Raw genomic sequence first — 13909 nt, 5'->3', positions numbered from 1 at the left:
AATGTATCATAACCTCACCAGACCCATATTTCTGAACATTAACTTTAGATGTATATTGTTTCAGAGACAAAACCCACATGATCAAACAATTCAAGAGGCACAAAAGTTACATCCATTCCACCCCTGTACCTTAAATCTCTGGTTCTCTTCCTAGAAGCAACCACTCTTACCAGTTTTCTGTGTATTCCTCCAGAGATGGTCTATGAATATAAATGCATGTATGAGCACTTAAAAAAATAAGATGTTAACATATTCTATGGACAGGTATGCAACTTCATTGCTAGACATTTAGAAAGCTAGCAATATTTCACTACTATACTTTTGTATACTATTATATAAAAACTATGTAACTTTTTACTATTATAAAAAATGTTGCCTTGGCTGGTGTGGCTCAATAGGTAGGAGTGTTGTTCCATACACAGAAAGGTCCCAGCTTTGTTTCCCAGTCAGGGCACATGTCTAGGTTTTGGGTTCGTGCAAGAAGCAACAGATTGATGTTTCTCTCTCACATTGATGTCTCTCTTTTTCTCCCTGTACCCAAATCAATAAAAATGTCCTCTGATGAGGATTTTTAAAAAAATGTTGGCATGAATGTCCTATCTAGATCTGCTTGTGTCATTATTTCTTTTTTAACACTAATATTAAATTGAGTCAAACAGGATTGTGTCATATCACCACCTCCTTTTAAATCAAGAAAAAGCTTGAAAGCATTTTTAATCTGTTAAGAAAAAGATGAACACCTCAATAGAAATAGTCAAACTTACACATGGGGAATACTAATGGCCAAACAAACAGATAGAAAAATATTAAATCTCACTCTGACTGGTGTGGGTCAGTTGGTTGAGCACTGTTCTATGCACTGAAAGGTCACTGGTTCCATTCCCAGTCAGGGCACATGCCCAGGTTGCGGTCTGGATCCCCGGTTGTGGTGTGTGGGGCAACAGATCAATGTTATTCTCTCACATAGATGTTTCCCTCTCTTTCTCCCCCTCTCCCTTCCTTTCTCTAAAGTCAATAAAAACATATTTTAAAAAATAATAAATCTTATTAGTAATAATAAAGAAACAGTTTCAAATCCTCACCCAAGGACATTTTTCCATTGATTTTTAGAGAGAGTGGAAGAGAGAGGAAAGACAGAAGTATTGATGTGAGAGAAACACATCGATTAGTTGCCATCTGCACGTGCCTCAACGACGACCTGGGCCAGGGAAGAGCCTGCAGCCGAGCTACATGCCCTTGACTGATATCAAACCAGGGACCCTTCAGTCGCCAGGCCAACACTCTAGCCACTGAGCCAAACCGGCCAGGGCTAAAAAATAAACATTTCAAAATTTACTATTTTTGTCCAGTTTGACAGAGGCTGCCATCACTACCAACAATAAAAATTCAGTGGTGCCCTAGCCGGTTTGGCTCAGTGGATAGAGCGTTGGCCTGCGGACTGAAGAGTCCTGGGATTGATTCCAGTCAAGGGCACATGCCTGGGTTACCCAAGTGGGGGGGGGGGGCATGCAGGGGGCAGCTGATCAATGATTCTCTCTCATTATTAATGTTTCTATCTCTCCCTCTTCCTTCCTCTCTGCAATCAATAAAAATATATTAAAAAATTCAGCAGTGGGAAGGTATGGGACAACAGGCACTCTTGCTGGTGAAACTAAAAATCTGTAGACCTTTTCTAGAGGGTAATCTGGCAATATGTTCTAAAAGCCCTAAATATACGATTATATTATGAACAAGCCATTTTAGTTAAAAGCATTAACTCTAAGGAAATGATCAGGGAAGTTTTTAAAAAGTGTATATATAAGGTTGTTCAATACAGTGCTATGTCTAAAGACAACAAAAATTTAATGTCCAACAAAAGACGACAATACTTGGATATGTGGATAAAAGGCAACCATTAAAAACTCAGGTTGCAGAAGACTACTAAAGGACATGGACACATGTTCATGATATTGTATTAAGTGTAAAAAGCTGATTACAAAATAATATTGTGCAATATAATCCCAATAATAAAAATACAGATACATATATAAAGATTTAGGCTAAATTATGCATTAAAATTCTACTGTGGCCCTAGCTGGTTTGGCTCAGTGGATAGAGTGTCAGCCTGCAGACTGAAGGGTCCCAGGTTCTTTTCCAGGCAAGGGCACATGCCTGGGTTTCGGGCTTGATCCCCCCCAGTAAGGGGCGTGCGGGAGGCAGCCAATCAATGATTCTCTCTCACTGATGTTTCTATCTCTCTATCCCTTTCCCTTCCTCTCTGAAAAAAAAAAGACTTAAAAAGAATTCTACTGTTGTTATCTCTGGTCAGTGAGAAAATTTTTATTTTCTTCTTGGTGCTTTTCTTAATTTTCAAAATTTTATCCAGCAAATATACTAGATGCTAATGAAAAGAAAAAAGCATTTGTGGATGAACAACATAAACTGATGAACAAAAACAGATCCAGAGACAGAAGCATCGATCAGACCATCAAACCTCAGAGGGAGGAAGGCAGGGGAGGGTGGGGGTAAGGGAAAGAGATCAACCAAAGGACTTGTATGCATACATATAAGCATAACCAGTGAACACAGACAGCAGGGGGGTGAGAGCATGAGTGAGGGGAGTGTGGGTGAGGGGGGTAATGGGGGGAAAAGGACACATGTGTAATACCTTAAACAATAAAGAAAATTTTTTAAAAAAGAAAAAAAGCAGTTGGGCTCTTGATTCGTCAGGTCCCTTACACAATCCTGTCCAGAAGACTGGGGGTGTTATGTGGCTATTTTCCATGTGCCAATGCTTCCTCCATCAGTGAAAACATTGTCCCAGTAAACTATCAATAGCAGGGCCTGGTATTGCAAAAATTTTCCTTTTCATTCACAGAAGATAATTTTATAACTTATAACAAGAAGAGGGAAGGATATGTTCCTGGTCCTTATTTTTGCCTATTCAGAGAATTTTTGACAGTTTCCTATTTTGTAATATTACTGTTAGATAACTGCCTATGAGCAACCCTGATGAAAAAAGAGAAATTATAAATTTATCATCAGGTTAAAAAAAAGAGGGATACAGTCAACTCTTAGAGATAAAAGTAGTAATTAGGTCATGTTTGTGGTGGTTGGCCATGTCTTTTGGGCCAATGCTTGGGTGGCATTTTATCACCAGCAGAGAGGGCTGAGAAACACAGGTAATACCTGATTGAGGCTTATTGTTACCTTGAACTGAAAATAAAAGGACTTCATTAAAAAATGTTTCTGAGCCCTGACCGGTTTGGCTCAGTGGATAGAGTGTCGGCCTGCAGATTGAGGGGTCCCAGGTTCGATTCCAGTCAAGGACATGTACCCTGGTTGCAGGCACATCCCCAGTGGGGAGTGTGCAGGAGGCAGCTGATCGATGTTTCTCTCTCATTGATGTTTCTAATTCTCTATCCCTCTCCCTCTCCCTTTCTCTCTGTAAAAAAATCAATAAAATATATTTTTAAAAGAAAATGTTTCTGAGTGAAGTCTATTGTTGGAGTTCTGAACTGTTCACTCACTGCCTTGTAAAAATAATTAATTTGGGCCTAGTAAGAAGAAAAGAGCTTCTCCTGATCTTTGGCAAAAAGTTTTCCTAAAATAATTTTTACGTGCCCGGCTGGTGTAGCTCAATGGTTGAGCATTGATCTATGAAGCAGGAGGTCACAGTTCTGTTCCCAGTTAGGACACATGCCTGGGATGTGGGCTCGATCTCCAGTGTGGGGCGTGCAGGAGGCAGCTCATCGATTATTCTCTCTCATCACTGATGTTTTTCTCTCTCTCTCTCTCCTTCTCCCTTCTTTTCTGAAATCAATTCCAGTATATTTAACGAAATAATTTTTACAAAAGGGCAGCTCAAATCAAATACTCTAAAAAAATCATTATCCTATATAATAAAGCAGTGATATGCAAATTGACCATCACACCCTCACACAATATGGCCGCCCCCATGTGGTCAAAGATGGCCGCCACGGGAGGGCAGTTGGGGGCGACCAGGCTGGCAGGGGAAGGCAGCTGGGGGTGACCAGGCCGGCAGGGGAGGGAGGGCAGTTGAGGGGAGGGCATTTGTAGGCGATCGGACCAGCAGGGGAGGGCAGTTGGGGGTGATCGGGCCAGCAGGAGAGGGCAGTTAGGGATGATTGGGCCAGGAGGGAAGTGGTTAGGTGTCGATCAGGCCGGCAGGGGAGTGGTTAGGGGGTGATCAGACTGGCAGGCAGAAGTGGTTAGCGGTTGGGAGCCAGCACTCCCGGATTGTGAAAGGGATGTCTGACTGCCGGTTTAGGCCCGATCCCACAGGCAGTCGGACATCCCCCAAGGGGTCCCAGATTGGAGAGGGTACTGGCTGGGCAGAGGGATACCCCCCACCCCCAGTGCACGTGCACTGGGCCTCTAGTATTTTATAGATACCCACAAGCAAAACCTGTTCACCATAACGAAGTTTGTGCTGAAGAAAATAAAAGAAATCACTCTTTCATCTTAAAGGTAAGGAAACTAAAACATAAGGAAGTTAAATGATTTGACTAAGGCCATACAGCTGATTAGTGGCACAGAACTGGAACTTACTCTACTTGATATCTGTCCAGATAACTTATCCTGACAGAATGATTAGGATGTAGTACTTAAAAGTCAGATGGTTCCACAAGTGTAATGGATGACTTGGTGAATGGGAAATAGTGATACTAGATACTTTTCAGAATTAAGTATTCTCTTAATCATGTTGGGATCTCAAGCAAGTATTGAAACAAGTTCTTGATAAAAGCCAACATCTTTTTCTTTTTCTTCAGTAAAAATATTTATTTCAATCTGAAAATTACTCTGCTGCCCATACGCAAACATTTAATAGTTTTGTCCTCTGTCTGGGTTTGAATTAAAAAAATGACACAAAGTAAACTTTGCCACAATAAATGATTACAGGGTAAATTAAAACAGTACAACATATTTAATGAGTGCCCACATGTTCTAAACACTTATCTACAAATTTTCGTTTCCCTCTATCCATCATTTTAGCTACATGTAAATATAGTCTCTAATCTACTAAAACATGCTGAATTGAAACTAAAAATCTCTAATCCTATTTGTTTTAACACAAGGTCAAAATTTAAGCACAAACTTGTGATTCCACAGCCCACCTTCTTTTTCACCATATTTTAGTTATCCTATATCAGTGGTTCTCAACCTTCCTAATGCCGCGACCCTTTAATACAGTTCCTCATGTTGTGGTGACCCCCAATTTCATTGTTACAAATTGAACATAATTAAAGCATAGTGATTCACAAAAACAACAATATGTAATTATATATGTGTTTTCCGATGGTTTTAGGCGACCCCTGTGAAAGGGTCATTCGACCCCCAAAGGGGTCGCGACCCACAGGTTGAGAACCACTGTCCTATATAATAAAAGGGTAATATGCAAATTGACCCTAAAGGCAGAACGACCGAATGACTGGTCGTTATGACGCACACTGACCACCAGGGGGCAGACGCTCAATGCAGGAGCTGCCCCCGTGGTCAGTGCACTTCCACAGGGGGAGCGCCACTCAGCCAGAAGCTGGCTCATGGCTGGCTAGTGCAGTGGCACTGGTGAAAGCCTCTCCCACCTCTGCAACAGTGCTAAGGATGTCCATTAGGCCATTAGTCAGACACCCCCTGAGGGGTCCCAGACTGCAAGAGGGCACAGGACGGGCTGAGGGCCCTTCCCCGCCCCCCCCCCAAGTGCACAGATTTTCATGCGCCAGGCCTCTAGTTATCTGATAATAGCTAAAATATGAAATGCACTTTACAATTTATAATGTTTTTGTATATGGTCTCTAATTTAACCTATACAACATATCATAACTCCCATTTGAAATATAGGGAAACTGGTTGTTTGTTACTCATCAAAGATCACACAACCAGTAAATAACAGTCAAAAATCAAACCCAGTGAATATGACCAACATAGGTCTAAGGAAATTACTATAAGAATTATTGGCAGAAGGGGTAGTTCAGTGAGGTAACAGAAAATATTAGGCTCCTTGACCATTCAAGGGTTGAAAAATTAGCTGGAACCAAAGAAAGGTAAATCGCACAGCAATATATGCTGAGAGACCTGTGTATTGAGGTCAACAAAATTATTACAGGAATACTAAGTACAGTGGGGCCTTGACTTACAAGTGTCCTGACTAACGAGTTTTTTTTTTGCATTGAGTTGACAGAGTAATTTGAGTTAACGAGCTCGGTCTCAGAACGAATTAAATTCATAAGTCAAGGCCCCACTGTATAAAACAGGGGTCCTCAGCCCGCGGGCCACATGCAAATACAAATATTGTATTTGTTCCCGTTTTGTTTTTTTACTTCAAAATAAGATATGTGCAGTGTGCATAGGAATTGGTTCATAGTTTTTTTTTTTTAAACTATAGTCCGGCCCTCCAACGGTCTGAGGGACAGTGAACTGGCCTGATCCCCTGTTTAAAAAGTTTGAGGACCCCTGGTATAAAAGTTCAAACAATGTATTTATAGTGCAAGCCAGTGTGGCTCAGCTGTTGAGTGTCATCCTGTGCATCGCAAGGTTGCCTGTTAAGATTCCTGTCAGGGCACATGCCCAGGTTGCAGGCTCAATCCCCAGTAGGGGATGTACAGGAAGCAGCAGATCAATGTTCTGCTCTCACATGGATGTTTCTCTCTAAAAATCAATAAAAATATATATTTTTAAAGTTCAAACAACATATAAATATTTAGATATACCAGGGAATGCAAAGTGGCACCAGCTTTGCCCTGTTTAGGAAATAGCCTTCACTCAGTTTACCCTTTGTCTGACCATCTGAGTTCAAGCTATTCCCAGTTTATACAAGTGTGAAGAGGGGAAGCAGAGCATGCCATTCCAAAATATGCCTTTTTAAAGTACTAATTATTTTAAACTAGTTATTTTAAGAAACAAAAATGGCCCGGCCATGGTGGCTCAGTGGTTGATGTCGACCTATATGAACCAGGAGGTCATGGTTTGATTCCTGATCAGGGCATATGCCCGGGTTGTAGGCTCGATCCCGGATTAATCAGGAGACAGCCGATCAATGATTCTCTCTCATCAATGATGTTTCCATCTCTCTCTCCCTCTCTGAAACCTACATATTAAAAAAAAAAGAAACAAAAGACTTAGAACCTTTGACACCCCCCCCACACTTATTGGCCTGAAGGAATTCAGATAGAAAAACCTGCTTAAAGAAAAGGAGCTATCACTTTAACATAATATAGTCTAATTGTGACAGAGAGGAACTTGCAAAGTCTGGGGACTTCCCATTGTTTCTGGGTGGCATGGCAAGAATTTATTATGTTTGTTCTTTCCCATTTACCTGTGCACTGCCTCCTTTCCCTTTGAAGTCTCAGACCCCCGCCTCCCTCTCTAGTCCAGAATGGCATATAAGTCTCAACTGCCCAATTTGTCCTGTGGTCCCATATTCTTACAGAGCCCCCATATATACACAGGTAATAAATCGGGTTATTTTCTCTTGTTAATCTGTCTCATGTCAATTTGATTATTAAACCAGCCAGAACTCAGAAGGGTAAAGGAAAATTATTTTTCCTCCTCCATACAGGTACACCACACTTTTTACCATGACCCATATCCTTGAAAACACATTATAAAAGCAGATCATGCTAAGTGACTCACATGTATTCTTAACAAAGATTGGGTACAAATCACACCAACATCAAATTCCAGGCCTAGTTGGTTTGGCTCAGTAGATAAAGCATCGGCCTGTGGACTGAAGGGCCACAGGTTTGATCCCTGGCCCCAGTTGGGGCATGTGTAGGAGGCAACCAATGATGTGTCTCTCTCACATCAATGTTTCTCTCTGTCTCTTCCTCTCCCTTCCACTCTCTGTAAAAATCAATGCAAAGAATATCCTCAGGTGAGGATTAACAACAACCAAAAAAATCCAAAATGTATCAAATAGCAGTGTTACAACTATATCAGAACTAAAAATAATAAAAGTCCATGACAAGTCCTACAAAATGGACATAAATATGCTTTTATCACACAAAGGACAACCTACTATTAAGTTATACACAGAGAAGATAAAACATGTGATTCTTTTTTTAAAATATGTTTTTATTGATTTTAGAGAGAGAGAGAGAGAGAAACATCGATCAGCTGCCAATTGCATGCCCCTAATGGGAATCAAGCTGCCAACCTGGGCATGTGCCCTGACCAGGAATCAAACTGGGGACCCCTCAGGGCACGGGACAATGTTCAACCAGCTGAGCCACAACGGCCAGGGCATAAAAGATGTAACTGTTAAGTTTGACTTTCAATTCTTTTTAAAAAAATTTTTAATTGATTTTTTAAGAGAAAGCAAGGGGGGAGGGGAGGGGAGGGAGGGAGAGAGAGACAGAGAGGGAGAGAGAGAGAGAGCGCGCGCGCGCGAGCGTGCACGCCATGTGAGAGTGAAACATAGATTGGCTGCCTCCCGCAGGCCCTCTACCTGGGATCCAGCCTCCTGACTGGGAATCAACCGGCAACTTCTTGGTGCACAGGACACTCAACCAAATGAGCCACACCAGCCAGGACTGGCCTCAAATTCTTATGGTAGATACAATAACTAATCAACAACAATAGAAAGGCCTTTCTTCTAGATCAGCGGTTCTCAACCTGTGGGTCGCGACCCCTTTGGGGGTCGAATGACCCTTTCACAGGGGTTGCCTAAGACCATCGGAAAACACACATACAATTACATATTGTTTTTGTGATTAATCACTATGCTTTAATTATGTTCAATTTGTAACAATGAAAATACATTCTGCATATCATATTTACATTACGATTCATAACAGTAGCAAAATTACAGTTATGAAGTAGCAATGAAAATAATTTTATGGTTGGGGGTCACCACAACATGAGGAACTGTATTAAAGGGTCACAGCATTAGGAAGGTTGAGAACCACTGTTCTAGATTATCTGGAGGGCCTTGGAAGTTTACATTTTTTTCCTTTTTCATTTAATACATTTCTTTGTAACAAGTAGGACCATTCAGTCAACAATTTTTTACCAGGCACCTACTTTTCTACATAGGCCACTGCCAATACAGCTTAAGGTGTGTTAGTTTGGTTATCTCAGCCTAAAAACGATTTTCCTAAAGTGCTATGTCAACATTTCTCACCTTAGCTTCTCAATTTACTCAAAACTATCAAACTGGTTAATTTTGATCAACGCAATACCATCAAGAAATATGTTTAAGAGAACTGGCCAGTGTGGCTCAGTTGGCTGGAGTGTTCTCCTGTGCACCAAAGGGTTGCTGGTTTGATTCCCAGTCAGGGCACATACCTAGGTTGCGGGTTTGATCCCCAGTGGGGGCACATTCGGGCAGCAACTGATCGATGTCTCTCTCTCTCCCTTCTGCTCACTCTAAAACCAGTAAAACATATCCTCGGGTGAGGATAAAAAAAAAAAAAAGAAAGAAAGAAAAAAAAATGTTTAAGAGATCTTCATCTTTCAGCCCTGACGGGTTTGGCTCAGTGGATAGAGCGTGGCCTTCGGACTGAAAGGTCCCAGGTTCGATTCCGGTCAAGGGCATGTACCTTGGTTGCGGGCACATCCCCAGTAGGGGGTGTGCAGGAGGCAGCTGATCGACGTTTCTAACTCTCTATCCCTCTCCCATCCTCTCTGTAAAAAAATCAATAAAATATATATATTTAAAAAAAAAAGAGATCTTCATCTTTTGAAATACAGCATGCAATGAAAGAAAATACTGACTGGAATCAGTGGAATCTGGATTCAAATTCTACTTCTGCAACTTAATAGCTATTTGGATCTTGGGTAAGTTATTGAACTCTTCTGAGCTTCTACAAATTTTCTCTCCTCTGTGCTAGGATAATCCCAGAATATCAAACTAAGAAGCCCATTTTCTCCCTCTTTAAGCTATATATACACATCCTACAAAATTAAACTAAATAGGTCAGCTTTTAACATAGTAATGATACATGTTGGAGGTGATACATGTACACTTCCAAAAAATTTTTTAAAAATATATTTCTTTATTGATTTCAGAGAGGAAGGGAGAGGGAGAGATAGAAATATCAATGATGAGAGAGAATCATTGATTGGCTGCCTCCTGCATGCCCCCTACTGGGGATCAAGCCTGAAATCTGGACATGAGCCCTTGACTGGAATCGAACCCAGGACCCTTCAGTCCACAGGCTGATGCTCTATCCATGAGCTAAACTGGCTAGGGCACTTCCAACAAATTTAAACTTGAAGTATTTAGGATGTGAAATTTTAAAATACATGGAAGTATAAACCATACATTATTAAGACCTGCATCACCACCTTGTGCTTAATTTCTTGTCCATTTATTTTATTTATTCCAAATAGATTTGGGATTGTTATATTGGATTTTTTTCCTATTGGGGCCCACTCAGGGCCAGGCCAGCCCAGGGAGAGGGGCCATGGGCGTTTGACCAGAGGGCCCCCCCCCAATGGGGCGGCGATTGGGGGCCAGGGGGAGGGGCCGTGGGTGGTTGGCTGGCTGGCCCCACCCCTAATTGGTGTGGGGGTGCTGACTGGGAGAGAGGCCAGCGGTGGGGAGGGTCCGCACACGGTTGGCTGGCCGGCCCTGCCCCTGATCAGAGTTGGGAGGCCAATTGGGTGCAGAGTTGACTGGGGGGAGGGGCAGGTGGGGGGACCAATTTGAGGTGGGGCTGGGTGGGGGAAGGAGCTGCAGGAGGTTGGCTGGCCGCCTGAAACCACCCCTTATTGAGGTACAGGAGTGATCAGGGGTGGGGCCCGTTGGGGAGAGGGGCTGTGGGCCAATTGGGTGGTGGGGGCCAATCAGGGGCGAGGCTGGCCAGGGGGAGGGGCCGCAGGAGGTTGGCCGCGGGCCTCACCCACCATTGGCTGGTTCACTGGCTGCAGTGGGCGTCATAGTGACCAGTCCTTCTGGTCGTTACAACATTCTGGTCGCTGGCTTTTTATATATATAGATTACCAGATTAGATCAGAGATTTAGTTTAAGAATTGACTGCTCATGATAATCTCCCAGCCTCAAAATAACAAAGGCATCTATGTTGCCACATTCACCTTTAGAACTTTAGCACTAGCTACCATAAATACAAGACCAAACAAAAGCAGTGAAATATATCATTTCATATTTGGGGGCCTATAAGCATTTATAATATAAACAATGATTCACTAAACAAAGTAATGTTTACATTCATTTCAGTAATTTTTTAGTATTTTTAGTATTTTTTAGAAGGAGAGATAGAAACATCAATGATGAGAGTCATTGATCGGCTGCCTCCTGCACACCCCACACTGGGGATTGAGCCCACAACCCAGGCATGTGCTCTTGACCAGAATTGAACCCAGGACTCTTCAGTCCGCACTCGATCCCCAGTAGGGGGCATGCCGGAGGCAGCCGATGAATGACTCTCTCATCATTGATGTTTCTATCTCTCTCCCTCTCCCTTCCTCTATGAAATAAAAATATATTTTTAAAAATATTTAAGTTTTTATTGATTTTTAGAGAGAGAGGAACATCAGCAGCCTCCTGCACACCCTCTACTGGAGATCAAGCCTGCAACCTGGGCTCATGCCCTCACCAGAATCGAACTGGTGACCTCTTGGTTCCTGGATTGACACTAAACACTGAACCACACTGGCCAGGCAATTACAGTAATTCTTATCAACTGAAATGGGCCTGACTAACCTTTAGTCACCATTACTTTGCCTAGTTGGAGTCATCCAATGTACTAAAAAGCAATAAGATTACAGGTATAGTACAAAGGGCACTGTACTAGGACCAAGCTCTGCTAATAATAAAATATATGACCTTGGAAAATTCACTTTTTCTTCTTTGAGTCTTGATTAACTTATTCATAAAAACAAAAGAGCTGAACTACTAATCACAAGGGACCTTTCCAGTCTTAATTTTTAAGTGATTCTTATTCATAAAGATTCTACATTCATAATTTTTCATTGTGTCAAATCTGATTTTTTGAATATTAGTTTGGTACATTATTTGATAATCAAAAGCTTAGCACATTTTCATATAATTTTATTAACCAATGCTACCCAATAAAAAAGCAAAAAAAAAAAAACACCTTAGCATATTTTGTAAAAATATTTTAAGACTAGTAACATAATTTTTACCATCTTACATTAGGAACAGTAGAAGAAAACCAAAGAAGAAATGCGAGCATATTTTGCCAGTTGGGTGGACATAAACCACACTGGATTTTACAATACAAACCACTGATAAGAAATAAACAAAAAAAGACCCCCAAACAACTGATAAATACATATATGTATATAAATATGTATACACACCATTGATATATACTTTTTATACTGATATACATATAAGTATGTGAACTTTAAAACTTGTTTTAATTATAAAATCAATACTTGTTTATTGTAAGAAATTCAAACAGTACATTAGGCCACATGTGAAGTGCAAAGTAAAAAGTGTCCCACCTCTCTCCATCTTCCATAAGTAACTACTGTTAATATTTTTATGTATCCTTCAATTAGTTACCTAAGCATATTCAAGTATACATATGTGCATGCGTTTATGTATATAAATCTTTTTAACCTAAAATTTTGCCACTTCTTGAATGATGAAAGAAAAATGTCTCAAGCACAGGCTTCATAAGCATGTTAAAAACACTGAAAGTAGTACCAGAGTTGTATGGATCAAAGTGTTATCTGCTTCAGAAATGTGCGTTGAACTGAATACATTTAATTTTCTTGCTTGGAGCAATTGCGCAGAAAGAGCTTTTAGCAAGAAGCCAGACAACCTGGGTTCTAATTTGAGTAGTCGAGTACCCTTAGGCAAGCCATGAAATCTTTTTGTGCCTTAGTTACAGCTTTTGTAAACGGCTGGACTAAGATCCCTTCCAACTCTAAAATTGTATAATTCTAAGATGGCCGTCTGTAGCGGTGTTCTCCTGAACTGGCTGAAACAAATATTAAGTAAAAAGAGAAGAAATACTATAGCGACCTCCGGTCTTACCAAAGTAAATTTCTATGCGTCATTAACAATCAAGGTATAGTTGTGACAGACTAGTGACATAATTATATTTGAAAGCAAAGTAGCAGATTTTTAAAATCGGATAGATTTTTACAAAGCTTTGATTGACGTCTTCCTTTTTTTTTTTTGGAGGAGGGCTGTGGCTTAGTTTCAGTAATAACCAACCCCCTCCACCCGAAAAGAAAAGAATTAAGTGTATTTTGGAGTTAAAATCATGAAACTGAAAGACTGATTTTCGTTTTACTTACAGAATATGCTGGGGAGGTGACTAAGGCAGCAAAGATTGGAAAGAATTACTAGCTAATTTCCTCTCCCGGAAGCTCTTTGGCTCCCATTCTTTCTGTTTCACATGCCCTCACCGCACACATTCCATCCAGTTCCGTACGTGCCACAGGCATCGGATGGGGGGATGGGAGGGTTCCTTTGATCACTAAAAAAGTTCCTTGACTCGATTTACCTTTGAGGTCATGGGGTTCACGTTGGCACCCACCCGCCCACGCCCTCCTTAGACAGATCCGGAAACCTGGGCCAAGAGCCCTGGCCTAGCCACCCTCGCCCAGCAAGGGCGGCCTTCCCGCCTTTCCCCGTAAGGCAAGGCCCGAGCGGGGGGAGGGGAGGGAGAAAAGAAAGGGGAGGAGAACGAGGAGAAAGCCCGCGCGGGCTGTACCTACCGTGCCAGGGGAGCCAGCCCGGATCACCCGCGGTGCCCGGCGCGGTCCCGAGGGGTGGGTCCTGGAGGAGGGGCGGCCCAAGCCCCAATCTGGAAATGCCAACTCTACTCGGCGGCCCGCCCGGCCTAAAAGGAAACGGAAGTCCCTTCGTCTCCCTCACTAGCACCCACTAGACCGCCCAACCCCTGGAGGATTACCGAGGGCCTCAAAGGACGTCTAAGAGGCACCGGGCGAAGTCCATCTGTCTCAC

At 41.9% G+C, this 13909-nt stretch overlaps 1 protein-coding gene across 2 annotated transcripts in view; it reads right to left on the bottom strand.

Moving 5' to 3' along the window:
* The window catches only part of XIAP (X-linked inhibitor of apoptosis, E3 ubiquitin protein ligase), a 46842-nt gene extending 32939 nt beyond the window's left edge, over window positions 1-13903 (bottom strand). The window contains exon 1 of one of the 2 annotated variants that reach the window (XM_005872703.2): window positions 13660-13903. The gene's annotated coding sequence lies outside the window, so the exon portion shown is untranslated. The remainder of the gene's footprint in view (window positions 1-13659) is intronic. The other variant, XM_014544950.1, reaches the window with a different exon arrangement.
* Between the last annotated feature and the right edge of the window lie 6 nt (window positions 13904-13909).

This window comes from Myotis brandtii, unplaced genomic scaffold (assembly GCF_000412655.1).
Source record: "Myotis brandtii unplaced genomic scaffold, ASM41265v1 scaffold39, whole genome shotgun sequence".
Lineage (NCBI taxonomy): Eukaryota > Metazoa > Chordata > Mammalia > Chiroptera > Vespertilionidae > Myotis > Myotis brandtii.
Note: the sequence above shows the minus strand (reverse complement) of the source record. Positions and strands in the feature narration are given on the sequence as shown.